The 14,448-nt window shown below is 39.8% G+C and overlaps 1 pseudogene across 1 annotated transcript in view; it reads left to right on the top strand.

Moving 5' to 3' along the window:
- LOC146492907 (interferon-induced very large GTPase 1-like) overlaps positions 1-14,443 on the top strand; it is a 19,281-nt pseudogene extending 4,838 nt beyond the window's left edge. The window contains exons 2-4 of the transcript XR_014871762.1: positions 2,307-2,344; positions 2,463-5,054; positions 7,444-14,443. The product of XR_014871762.1 is annotated as an interferon-induced very large GTPase 1-like (transcript). The remainder of the gene's footprint in view (positions 1-2,306; positions 2,345-2,462; positions 5,055-7,443) is intronic.
- Positions 14,444-14,448: the final 5 nt, after the last annotated feature.

Genomic DNA, 14,448 nt, shown 5'->3' with positions numbered 1-14,448 from the left:
CCCCCTTTTTTTTTTTTTTGATAGAAAAGTCAGGCAAGCAGTCTCTGTGAACTGATGTTTGAAGACAACAATGTGTAGGGAGCAAGTGGAAAAGATCCTGGAGAGGTGGAGAAATGAAAATTAGTAGAAGGAATACAGAATACCTTCTGAAGGTGGATAAGTTTAAATACCTGGAATCAACCATCCAAAGCCACAGACAGTGCACAAGAGAGTTGAAGAGAATAGGCAGGGTGGAGCAGGTGGATATGTGTCAGGGGGGATTTGTGACAGAAAGGGCAGTAAGGGATCTGCTATGATGCGTGATTTGGACATGGTGACACTAGGGCTGTGCGATATGACCAAAATCTCATATCACGATATAAATCACAAAAATTTTACATTTTCTGAAAATTCTGTGAATCTTGGGCAGCTCGACTGGCCGTCCTTTACCCGGAGTCGAGTGTTTTAAACGATGCATGAAACGATACATTTTTAGACATAAGTTTTAACAGCCGCCGTTTTCTTTGTAAGAATTTATTACACAGCGTGCTGCGGGGAAAAGCCTGTTCTAACATTTGAGTCTAAGGTTTATTTTTAGCACCTGACGGCTCTTTTTTGCTTGTCATCCGTAAATACTCTGCGTACTCTTTCACGTGATTCAGTTTATTTTGAAAAGTCTCAACAGGATTTTGAGCTTTATTGTGAAAGGCTTATGTGGAAAATAAACAAGCAGACAAGCGATGGTTTTACCGTCGTTGTTGCTAACGACAACACATATAAACAGGCGCTTGTCCGTCCCTAGTGTGGTTATTTTAAATAAAAGAGCAAGAGAGAACTTTAAGAAATGAATATAGCCACTACAGTGACCATCAAAACGATGAAAAATATTGCCGTAAACCGTTTATTTTGCGACACCACGAAACAAACGATAGTGTGAAATTAAACAATAGATGTTTTTATATCGTCATCTGATATATATCGTTTTATCGAACAGCCCTAGGTGACACTAATAAAAAGACAAGGTGATGTTGGAGTGAGGAAGGAAAATCTCTCTAACGGGAAGAAACCTCAGCAGAACCAGGCTCAGGGAGGGCCGGGCTGTGACTGGTTTGGGGTGAGGGGAGAAAGATGATACAAAAGACACGCTGTGGAAGAGAAGCAGAGATTTTTAATAACAAGGATTAAATGCAGAGAGAGATAAAATGGGACATGATTAGTCAAGACTTTGTACCCTCCTGCAGTATTTTTGGATTTTTAGGACGGCCTGATAATGAATTAAAATTGTCCATCCTAGAACTAACAAAGGCATAAAAAAATTCTGATTCTGATTGTGGTCATTTGAGTACAGTGAATTTAATGTCATGTTCAAGAAACTATTTTGAGATGATATTGGTGAGATAGCATAGTTATCCAAGCAGCCATTAGAAAACTGTGTGGTCATAAAGAGACTGATTTGGTCAGTGCCAAACACTGGCTGTGGCATTTAAACAATATTCAATCTGCCTAAAGTTTGTCAAGAAAATGTCCCCACAGCATTACACCACCACTGCTAGCCTGAACTGGTAGTTCAAGATGTAATGGATCCATGCTTTCAGGTTGTTCACGGGAGATTCTGACCCTACCAACCAAATGTCACAGCATAAATTGATACTCGTCAAACCGAGCAATAATTTTCTTCTAGTGACCAGTTGTAGTAAGCCTGTATTATGCACTCAAAGTTGCTCTTCTGTACACATTGATTGGAACAAGTGTTTATGTGTTTATATGACTTACTGTTGCCTTCCTATCAGCTCAGTGCAGTTTAAATGGTAAATGGACCGATTCTTATATAGCGCTTTTCTACTCTCCCGGAGTACTCAAAGCGCTCTATACAACATGCCACATTCACCCAGTCACACCCATTCTCACAAGCACTTTATCTATACTTAGTGCTTTTTCTAGCTACATTCACACACATTCATACTCCGATGGACGCATCGGAGAGCAATTTGGGGTTAGTATCTTGCCCAAGGATACTTGGCATGCAGACTGGAGGAGCCTGGGATCGAACCTCCAACCTTCCGATTAGTAGGTGACCTGCTCTACCTCCTGAGCTACAGCCATTTAGTCATTCTCTCCCAGAGAACTGCTGCTCACTCATTTTCTATCCAGTAACCACTCTCTGTGTTTACACCTACGGTAAAGCAGCAGTTACTTCTTAAACAATGGTTCAGTTTCAGTGTTGCATTAGAAAAGATTATGTAGTTCGTTTACCTTTGACAAAAAAAATGTTCATAGTATTAATTCAATCACGTAGATTTCACTTTTGGTTCATTTTTATCGTGCAGGTATCTTGCATGAAAACATGAGTGGAAACGCAGAGAAGGTAGGAAAGTTTGAATTTGTTACAAGAGATTAAAGAATATTTAAGAATAGTCTGTCTCAGTCTTTTACACTATAATTTCTGAACATATGATGTGTGTTTATTTGCTTAATTACTACAGGTGCTGAAAGAAGATAGTTGGAACAAGTCGTGTCAAATAGAAACTGAGACACTGCTTGACAGACTTCACCTTCAAGACAAAGTTCAACACAAGTTGTTACCAGCAGATTTTCTTCAAATAGGTCCACCTGGCAAACAGGACACTGTAGAATCTGAGAAAGATCTGGCTTGCACCTTTCTCCATAGACTGGTGATGTTAGACTACAGGGCCAGATATATTTCTATAAGATCGAGCTGTCAGGTCAAGGAGTCCATCAAAGCGTCCTCTAGTGACTGGGATGTTTTTGTGAGCAGCAGTTTGGACGCATATAAGAAAGCACAGTCTTCGTTGAATCCAATGGACATTCAGATGGCAGTATTTCACTGTTCAGACAGCTTCCTACAACAGATGATGATTACAAAGCTCTCTCAGTGTCAGTATGCCTTACCTTTGCTTGTTCCTGACCCAGTTACAAAGGAGATTCAGTTTCCTCTGTGGACTTTCAGAGAAATAACAAAAACCTGGAAGGTAACTCGGTGTGATTCAACGATCGTCACCATGAAGAATGTTCCAGTCTACAAAGCTGAAACACCCTTGGTGTCATTTTTCCGTCTGGGTTCTTTGTCAGTGTCTAAATCTCAGCTGATGAACACTTTGATCAACGACCGTCACAACACCTTCTTCCACAGAAACTGCCCAGGAAGCACCAAGTCTCGCTGTTTGATGGATGGTGTGGCAGAGATTGCCTGGTACTGCCCTGCTGGAAAACCCAATGATACCTTCAATGACTGCATTGCCTTTTGTAATCTCCATGGTGATGCACTTTTGATTGACAAACAGCGTGACATACTGATTGAAAAATCCTCCATCAATATTTTTCTTGTGGCATCTCTGCAAAGCAATGAAGAAAGATCACTTATATCATCTCTTTTTAAGTCTCATAAGCCTCTCATTTGTCTCACTGTTAATGACAGTTGTGATGCTCTTAAGACGAAAAAGGGAAAGTACATAATGGGCCTCAAAGACAAAAACCAGTCAGATGCATGTGAACACCTGAAAAGGATCATTAGAGAAATTTTAACTTCTGTTGATGGTCCCAGCTTGAAACCATCCTTCCAGCTTGAAACCATGGCTAAGCTCTCTGGAATCAGAGTGGATGAAACTGACCCAGCCTGTCAAAGAGGGAAATCTGCTGCTATGAAAATAGTCAATCTGCTTAAAAAGGATAACATGGATGTCTCAAAGATCAAAGATGATTTTCTCCCTTGTCAAGGCCAACTGTGGCATCAGTGGAGCAAAATACACAGAGAACTGTTTCATCCCAGAGGAGACATTGAAATGAAGAAAAGTAAAAAGCAACAAGAACTGATGAACATACGTCAGAAACAATGTGCTGCTTCCTGCAGTAAACTGATGGAGTTGTTCACTGGAAGTCTCTCATCATTGCCACCAACAGAGAAAAAGTATTTCCTAAAATGGACTCAGATCTTCATAGATGCCCTCTGCACAGATGATGTTTCTTCAATTCTCCAAAGTTATGATGAAAAGTGGTCTGAGGTCTTGGCTTTGAAGAACAAATGGGACAAATCAGATCTGTTATTAAGAAAACAAACTGAACTTGAAGACCTATCAAAAAAATTTCAATCTGCAACTTTTGGTTTGGAGCACATCTTCAGAGAAATGGGACAGATCTATGAAGCCCATAAAACAACACAAAGAGAGAGCAGACACACTGACTGGTCTAAATACCCTGAGCTGGCTGCACAGCTGCTGATATCAGGACACCCGATGGAGCTGATGGATGGTGATGCAGGTCATGTGCCTTTAACATGGATCTCCAGTCTTTTAGAAGAAGTCATCAAGAAACTGGGGGACCAGAGAGTTTTTGTGTTGTCAGTTTTGGGCCTACAAAGCAGTGGAAAATCAACAATGCTGAACACCATGTTTGGGCTGCAGTTTGCAGTGAGTGCTGGCAGGTGCACCAAAGGTGCCTTCATGCAGCTGCTCAAAGTATCAGAGGAGATGAAGAAATACTTGAAGTTTGACTATGTTCTGGTGGTGGACACTGAAGGACTGCGTGCTCTTGAGTTAGAAAGTAGCAACACTCTTCATCATGACAATGAACTGGCAACATTTGTTGTTGGTCTGGGAAACCTGACACTGATCAACATCTTTGGAGAGAATCTGTCTGAGATGCAGGACATCCTGCAGATTGTTGTTCAGGCTTTCATTAGGATGAAGAAAGTTCAACTTTCTCCCAGTTGTGTGTTTGTTCACCAGAATGTCACAGATGTTGCAGCAGCAGAGAGAAACATGGATGGAAAGAGACGCCTGCAGGAAAAACTGGACCAGATGGCCAAACTAGCAGCTGAAGAGGAAGTTTATGATGCAGAGTGCTTCAGTGATGTCATTGAATTTGATGTTCAGAAAGATGTGAAATACTGTGCCCAGCTGTGGGAGGGCAGTCCACCCATGGCTCCTCCAAATCCAGGTTACAGTGAGAGCATCCAGGAAGTGAAGAACACCATCCTCTCTAAAGCTTCAAAGTCTGCTGGGATCACTCTCTCACAGTTCAAAACAAACATCCAGGACCTGTGGACTGCACTGCTGAATGTAAGTTTTGTTTTCAGTTTTAAAAATACACTTGAAATGGCAGTGTACAGAAAACTGAAAATCCACTATGGGAGCTGGACCTGGACCCTGAGGAGCAACATGTTGACCATTGAAAACCAACTTCATAACAGAATTGAAAATAGAAAACTTGATTATGGTTAGGCTTTCTTATAGTTCTAAAGCAACATGCAAAACATCTTTAAGAAAAAGATTAATAATAGTAGAGTTCATGAAAACAATTCAGTTCAGTTTTATTTATACAGTTCCAAATTACAACATCAGTTGCGTCAAGGCTCTTTATATTGTAAGGGAAAGACCCTACAATAATACAAAGAAAACAGAGAAAACCCAAACAATCATATGGCCCTTTATGAGCAATCAATTAGGCGACAGTGGGAAGGAAAAACATTTTCAACAGGAAGATACCTTCAGCAGAACCAGATTCAGGTAGGGGCGGGCTGTGACCGGTTGGTGTGAGGGTAGGAAGACAGGACAAAGAGAGCCAAAGATTAATCCTAACTAATTATTAAATGCAGATAGGTTTCTAAGCCTCTCTAAAACCTGTATGAAAAAGGAAACGGAAGAAGAAACACTCAGTGCATCATGGGAATTCCCCAGCAGCCTAGATCTATGGCAGAGCAACTAAGGGAGGATTGAGGCCACCTGATCGGTTTATCTGTTTGAGCTTAATGTGACCATAATATATATTACCTGCCAAAGCTTAAATAAGTGAAGTGGTTCCCGCTGTCCCTTCACAGCAAGAATTATTTTAGGTTTATAATCACATGCAGGGGGTTCGCAAAATCGCTAGCCCGACATCCTGGGGCTAGCGACTTTTTCCAGTCGGGCTACCAAAATCTAACTCAGCCCTGCCCATTGGGCTGTCATAGGAAGGAAAATATATGTCCATGCTTTTGCATTCTTTCACCAATGTAGCTGAGTAATTATGTCATTGGCAACGATGAGCCACTGTTAATATGTGACATATTGAAATCGCGTTTGAATTTGCGCTTGTTTTTTGCTTTCACTTTCACTTTCACTTTGCGATCGCGCCAACGGTGTGTAGAGAGCGTCAGTACTGATTGGTGAGTGATGATTAATTGCGCACAATTCCTCTGACATCGTCTTTTCACTCATTAGCTTACTATTCAAACGCGACAAGTGAAATCTCCCACAGCAAGCTTAAACATGTGAGAGGTTGATTGCGCAGAGAATCGCTGAGCGTTATGTAAGTACGTGTGTAAAAGCAGCAGGATTTACGCTGGTATTTTAGTTCTGCTCAGCCAAATAGCACAGGTCAGGGTGAAGAAGGGGCAGGAAAAGAAAAGCCTACCACAAAACGGAAAAGTTGTGACAAATCACACCATGAGGCAAAAAGAAAGCGCACCTTTTTTGGTTTCATGGACAAAAGAATTTATGTGGCTGGAATATGACAAGCCAAATAACATGATGTTCTGCCAGGTGTGTTGTGAGTTTCATTTGATTTCTGAGTCGGCAAGCGCCTTTGTTACTGGGACCAGTAATTTTAAGAAAGACCCCATCATAACCCATGAGAAATGCAAGAAATGCATTATTGCCCAGTCTGCAGTATCTTTCCCAGAACAAACAGCAGTTGCAAAAAACATACTAAAAATAAACCAAGCACAACAAGAACTCCTGAAAAAGCTGTTTAGAACAGCGTGTTATGTTGCAAAGAGTGAACTGCCATTGGCAAAATTTAGCAGTCTTTGCAAACTTCAAAAAGCAAATGGCCTAGATCTTGGTTCCACTTACCTCTTACCCGTGACTTCAGTGGAAATTTGAGATTCAGGATCTGACACAGACTGATTCATGTTCTACACAGTTCTTACAAGTTCATAGAAATTTCTATTCAATTTGAACCAAGTATTTGAGTTGATGGTTGTATTTTTTATACAGTTGTTGTGATTTGTATTTTAACCATTTTTTGATTATTTTTTTTGTTTCCTTTACAATATTATACTTTAATGTATAATATTGTAAAGGAAACAAAACATAAAAAAATTACTTTCTTTTTTTTTCAGGCTACTTAAATTTTTTTTGGGCTACCAAAAACTGAAGAATGCCGGCCCGAAGACCTACCAGAGATTTTGAAATTTTGCGAGCCTTGACATGCATTAGATTAACTGCTTATTGGAAAATCAGCTCAGGTCTTGATGCAGTTGATGAGCTGCTTTGAGTGGTCGATGAGACCGGAAATATGTTATAGTGTATAAATGTCAGTCTAATCCTTTGTAAGAAACATTACTGTCTTCTTACTAAAATACAAAGCAAGACCTTTTCAACCTGTTGTTATATGTCATTGGCATTAAATGAAAAGCTAAATTTCAGGTTAATATATTTACAGTAACTCTTTATGTGTAATTTGTAGATGCCAAGGAAAACAGAAGCTGAGACACTGCTTCAAAGACTTGACCTTCAAGACAACATTCAACAGAAGTTGTCACCAGCAGATTTTCTTCAAATACATCCACCTAGGAAACAGATGGACCATGTAACACCTGAGAAAGATCTAGCTCACACTTTTCTCCACAGGCTGATAATGTTGGACTACAGGGCCAGATATATTCCTGTAGGACACAACAGTCCTGAGGTGACCACAGAGTCTGACAACACTGAGATAGATGATGACAGTGATCTGGAGAATATCTTCAAAACCACTGCAGATACAAATGAGAAAGAGAAGGCTCATGTGCATCCAATGGACGTTCAGATGGCAGTATTTCACTGCTCAGACAGCTTCCTACAACAGATGATGATTACAAAGCTCTCTCAGTGTCAGTATGCCTTACCATTGCTTGTTCCTGACCCATTCACAAAGGAGATTCAGTTTCCTCTGTGGACTTTCAGAGAAATAACAAAAACCTGGAAGGTAACTCAGTGTGATTCAAAGATCATCACCATGAAGAGTGTTCCAGTCTACAAAGCTGAAACACCCTTGGTGTCATTTTTCTGTCTGGGTTCTTTGTCAGTGTCTAAATCTCAGCTGATGAACACTTTGATCAACGACCGTCACGACACCTTCTTCCACAGAAACTGCCCAGGAAGCACCAAGTTTCGCTGTTTGATGGATGGTGTGGCAGAGATTGCCTGGTACTGCCCTGCTGAAAAACCCAATGATACTTTCAATGACTGCATTGCCTTTTGTAATCTCCATGGTGATGCTCTGTTGACTAAAAAACAGCGTGACATACTGATTGAAAAATCCTCCATCAATATTTTTCTTGTGGCATCTCTGCAAAGCAATGAAGAAAGTCGATCATTTATATCATCTCTTTTTAAGTCTCATAAGCCTCTCATTTGTCTCACTGTTGATGACAGTTGTGATGCTGTTAAGACAAAAAATGGAAATTACATAATGGGCCTCAAAGACAGAAACCAGTCAGATGTATCTGAACACCTGAAAAGGATCATCAGAGAAATTTTAACTTCTCTTGATGGTCCCAGCTTGAAACCATCCTTCCAGCTTGAAACCATGGCTGAGCTCTCTGGAATCAAAGTGGATGAAACTGACCCAGCCTGTCAAAGAGGGAAATCTGCTGCTATTAAAATAATCAATATACTTAAAAAGGATAACATGGATGTCTCAAAGATCAAAGATGATTTTCTCCCTTGTCGAGGCAAACTGTGGCATCAGTGGAGCAAAATACACAGAGAACTGTTTCATCTCAGAGGAGACATTGAAATGGAGAAAAGTAAAAAGCAACAAGAACTGATGAACATACGTCAGAAACAATGTGCTGCTTCCTGCAGTAACCTGATGGAGTTGTTCACTGGAAGTCTCTCATCATTGCCACCAACAGAGAAAAAGTATTTCCTAAAATGGACTCAGATCTTCATAGATGCCCTCTGCACAGATGATGTTTCTTCAATTCTCCAAAGTTATGATGAAAAGTGGTCTGAGGTCTTGACTTTGAAGAACAAACATGACAAATCATATCTGTTATTAAGAAAACAAACTGAACTTGAAGACATATCAAAAAAACTTCAGTCTGTAACTTTTGGTTTGGAGCACATCTTCAGAGAAATGGGACAGATCTATGAAGCCCATAAAACAACACAAAGAGAGAACAGACACACTGACTGCTCTAAATACCCTGAGCTGGCTGCACAGCTGATGATATCAGGACACCCGATAGAGCTGATGGATGGTGATGCAGGTCATGTGCCTTTAACATGGATCTCCAGTCTTTTAAAAGAAGTCATCAAGAAACTGGGGGACCAGAGAGTTTTTGTGTTGTCAGTTTTGGGCCTACAAAGCAGTGGAAAATCAACAATGCTGAACACCATGTTTGGGCTGCAGTTTGCAGTGAGTGCTGGCAGGTGCACCAAAGGTGCCTTCATGCAGCTGCTCAAAGTATCAGAGGAGATGAAGAAATACTTGAAGTTTGACTATGTTCTAGTGGTGGACACTGAAGGACTGCGTGCTCTTGAGTTAGAAGGTAGCAACACTCTTCATCATGACAATGAACTGGCGACATTTGTTGTTGGTCTGGGAAACCTGACACTGATCAACATCTTTGGAGAGAATCTGTCTGAGATGCAAGACATCCTGCAGATTGTTGTTCAGGCTTTCATGAGGATGAAGAAAGTTCAACTTTCTCCCAGTTGTGTGTTTGTTCACCAGAATGTCACAGATGTTGCAGCAGCAGAGAAAAACATGGATGGAAAGAGACGCCTGCAGGAAAAACTGGACCAGATGGCCAAACTAGCAGCTGAAGAGGAAGTTTGTGATGCAGAGTGCTTCAGCGATGTCATTGAATTTGATGTTCAGAAAGATGTGAAATACTGTGCCCAGCTATGGGAGGGCAGTCCACCCATGGCTCCTCCAAATCCAGGTTACAGTGAGAGCATCCAGGAAGTGAAGAACACCATCCTCTCTAAAGCTTCAAAGTCTGCTGGGATCACTCTCTCACAGTTCAAAATCAAAATCCAGGACCTGTGGACTGCACTGCTGAATGAAAGTTTTGTTTTCAGTTTTAAAAACACACTTGAAATTTCAGTGTACAGAAAACTGGAAGTCCAGTATGGGAGCTGGACCTGGACCCTGAGGAGCAACATGTTGACCATTGAAAACCAACTTCATAACAGAATTAAATATGGAAAATTTGAAGAGGTTGAACAATCTTATCTTTTTAAAGAAACAAGCAAAACATATGAAGAAGTCAGAAAAGAAATGACAAAGTACTTTGAGGATGACAAAGACAGAGAGATCTTGGCTCAGTGGAGAGGATGATTTGAAATCAAAATGAAAGACTTTCATTATGAACAAGTGAACAGAGTGAAAAGAAAACTGGATGGCATTATCCAGCAGAAGAAAGCTTGTAAAAAACTGGATGAGAAGAAATCAGAGTTTGAGAACAAACTGCTACAGAAGAGCAAAGAGCTCGCTCAGCAGCTGAAGGATAAGGCCAAAGAGGAAGAAGAGCTTCAACGACAGTTCAGCTCTGTTTGGAGCGGCTGGGTTACTGAATTAACAGCAGATACAAAACCTGTTGAAGACATCAACTTTAAAGAAGATCAGTTAATTATCCTTCAAGAACTTGGTTTTGAGCCAGCTCTCATAGATGAATGTAAAAGAAGTGGCAAATACAAGAAAATGTCAGAGGTTGGTAATTATTCAGATTATGGGATGACAAGTAGTAATCAGTTGATTAGTTTTATACAAAAACATATTTCAAGACGCCCTTTCTCCCATGAAGAACAACAACAGATCAGATTGCTCATTGACCAAGCTGAAAAAGACTCACTTGATGCAATCAAAAGCAAACCTGTAGCTGCAAGAGGCTACACACCAACATATTTGCATGAAATGGCCAATCATGTCACAGAAAAAGTTCAGAAATGTCTGTCAGAGAGGAAATACACTTTCAATAAGGAGTTTAGAGTTGATCTCTTGCTGTATGTGTTCTACAGGGCAGAGAGTTGGCTTCTAGAGTCACACAAGAAATTTAAAATGAGCAATGATCCAATCACTTATTTAGAAAGCAAGAAAACACAGTATTACACAGTTTTTAGAAGCTTTTGTAAAGAAAACTCATCTGCTGTTGTGCTTGGAGAGCTGATCTGTGAAAAGTATTGAGGCTGTTTATAAAAAGACTGCCATTGATCTCGCTGGAAGGATGAGGTGTAATTTCCCAGCATTCAATGGGAACAGACTGAACTTGGAGAAACATGTATTGAAGTCACTTGCTGAGAAAGAAAACTTTGATGATTTCATCACTTACATCACAAATCCAAGGAGACAAACAGAAGCTTTCATTAAAGCAGAAGTAAAGAAATACATCTACATGTATCAAAAAGATGAAGCTGTGAATATACTCAAAAATATTGATGACATCAAAAAGACTGTGAGTCAGGCTTTATTTACTGCAACACAAAAAGTCAAAAGAGGAGACACAGAAATGTGGCTGAAAGAATTTTCTAATGTTCTAAAGGATGAGCTGACATTGGACAACATTTGTTCTGAAAACTTCAGTAACATAAACAATTTTCACTTTCTCAAGGAAGAGATACAGAAAGGATTTACATCCATCACTGAGAAGATGAGCAGCCTCTCCCTGGATAAGCTGAAGGAATCCAGGCTGAAGCCTGAAGAAATCCTCATAGATCAGCTTTGTAACTGCTGCTGGGTAAAGTGTCCATTCTGTGCAGCTGTTTGTACCAACACCATGAAAGATCACAGTCCTGATGACCACAGCACTCCTTTTCATCGACCTGATGGGATAATAGGATATTACTATAGAAAAACTAAAGTCCTCAGCATCACTGTCTGCACAACAATTGTTACAAGTGAAGGAGGTTTTTACCTTAGGTCAGAGAAATACATTCCCTACAAACAGTACAAAACTGCTGGTCCACCGTATGATACCTGGAGCATCACTCCTGATGGGTCTGATCTGGCATATTGGAAATGGTTTGTTTGTCAATTTAAAACACAACTGGAAAATCACTATGGGAAAAAGTTCCAGGGCAGTGGAGCAATTCCAGATCTATGGAAATATATATCTAAAGAAGAAGCCATTAGAAGTCTGGAGGAAATGTTTTAATGAGCCAAAGAAACTGCAAATCTGCTGAAAATGACGATACTTGTTTTCTCCTAATAACCCGTGAATCCAGCTGTGACAGTCTGATTTTGTCTGAGTGAGAAAAAGGAAATTCTATAAATTATTAACATGAAGATGTTATGAGTGACTATAAGTGAATTCGCAAAAAATACAAAGTGAAAAACAAAAGTCACATTCTCAGTGTTGCATCTATCTAGGCCAGCGGTCTCCAACCTTTTTTGCGCCACGGACCGGTTTATGCCTAACAATATTTTCACGGACCGGCCTTTAAGGTGTCGCGGATAAATACAACAAAATAAAACTAGTACCGGTACCAAAAAAAAGAAGATTTATTCATTATTCATTCAATGGGAAAAGACCCAGGAAAACAGAGTTAACAATAAAAACGATAACAAACTAACGCTAAAAACACTGAAAACCATACATTTCACACCCGAGCCTCAACTCTCGCGGCCTGGTACCGGTCCGAGGCCCAGGGATTGGGGACCGCTGATCTAGGCTTTCAGAGTGTTTTCCAGATAAATAGACTTTTAACCTAATTTTGTTAATTGGGGTATCATTTACCTGTTTATAACAAAGATTTGTTTGTTTATGTAAGGAAGTTAAATCTAAAAACTGCCGTCAAACACAGTTTAACACTCTTACATCATTAATTTCAAACTTTGCATCTGAAACCACAACAAAAACATTGTCTTTTCTAATTTAGTTGTATAATTTTCAATTTGATTTTAGATTCAATGTTTAAGTTAAAGTTTATTCTCACGGATATATGATTTGAAATCTGTTTGACTAATTTAATCTCAACCTGTTATATCCACACGGAATTTTGTTTAACTCGACTTTTATCTCATCTCAGCTCTTTTTTTTGTCTCAGCACTGGAATGATTTGTTTAATTCTTTGTTTGCATTTGGAAATGTTTAGCGTGTTTAGTCAAGTGAAAAAAGACATCTGTCAACAGTTTGAACAACTTTTTGTTTTCTGTGTCTTAAATAATAAAATAGTTTATGCTTCATCTCATTTGAATTGCTTATTTTTTTCATTGTGTACGACATTGAATGCAGAATAGTCCATCTAATTGTCAAAATCTGCTAACCTCATATTTCATAAATTGCACTGATATGGAGCAGCAACAAATTCATCAACAATTGACAAAAAACAAATGAAACAAACCTGACAGCTCTCTGCTAAACTAAGTCAACTAACTGTTTGTGTGATCAGATTTGTAAATTTGCAAATAAGTTTCACTTACCTTCTTTTCATGTGTGACTTTGCTACACTTCTGTCATGGCGGATCAGCAAATGTGTGAGGAGAGTTGTTTGTAAATAGGTTAAGTCAGTGCATTAGGCCTGAGCTCAGGCTCACAGACTCAGGCATTCTCTCAAGCTGTACCTGTACCATAAATTACAGAGTACTTACCACTAGATGGCGTAGTACTCAGCAATTTAAGTGTGAAATTGGTAGCAGTGGTTGTGCTGATACAAGGCCGGCTCAGCTTTTACAGACTACAATGGATTTATCATGTGCTTGCTGTAAGTTTGTGTTAATGGGGTTTTTTAGTGGCTGTCACCGGTAATTCATATTGGAGCTGCATTAACTGAAACAGTTAACTAAAAAAACTCACTCTGTGAGTGTCTCACAGGATCTGATCTCTAACTAGAAGTCAGAGAGATGCGCTTGAAACTCACTGTTTAACCTTAACACAATGTATTCAAAATCACTCTGAGCTTGCACAGCTCTGGCTCACCATACAGCTGCAACAGCACAAATGGCCGGCTGGAAAATATTGAAATATGGTTGCAGTAAAAATGTCAAAGTACTTGCTTTGTTACATCACATTGTGAAATGTGAATAAGCAACTGTGTACAAATCCCAGGAGCAGCCTGCACAGCACAGGCTGGACCCTTTAATATGCTTCAGGCAGCTCACTGGAAGGTCGGTGATTCCTCTGTGACCTTCTCATCTTGACCCTCTGAAACTTCTGCCCTGATCCCAAACATCCACAAACTAAAACCTGTGCACATTTTGCTTCTTTTACAGGAACACAGTACTGACACTTTAATATATAATGTAAACACAGTGACCACAAAAAGGAGGAAAATTAAGTGAAGTAAGAGAATTAAAAGGGAAAACAAACACATGAGACCAGCATATGGATGTTATAGTAGCTGCTTATGTTTACTTAATTAGTTGTTTCCTTACTTTTCCACACTAAGCTGTCATGATTTGGCTGTGTGGCAGGCAGGAAGTGGACCCAAACGCAAGCTCATAGGCAGGAATGAACTCAAAATACAGCTTTATTAATGGAGG

Source organism: Neolamprologus multifasciatus, chromosome 22 (genome assembly GCF_963576455.1).
Source record: "Neolamprologus multifasciatus chromosome 22, fNeoMul1.2, whole genome shotgun sequence".
In the NCBI taxonomy this organism is placed as follows: domain Eukaryota; kingdom Metazoa; phylum Chordata; class Actinopteri; order Cichliformes; family Cichlidae; genus Neolamprologus; species Neolamprologus multifasciatus.
The sequence above is the reverse complement of the archived record's forward strand: the minus strand, read 5'-3'. Positions and strand labels throughout refer to the sequence as shown.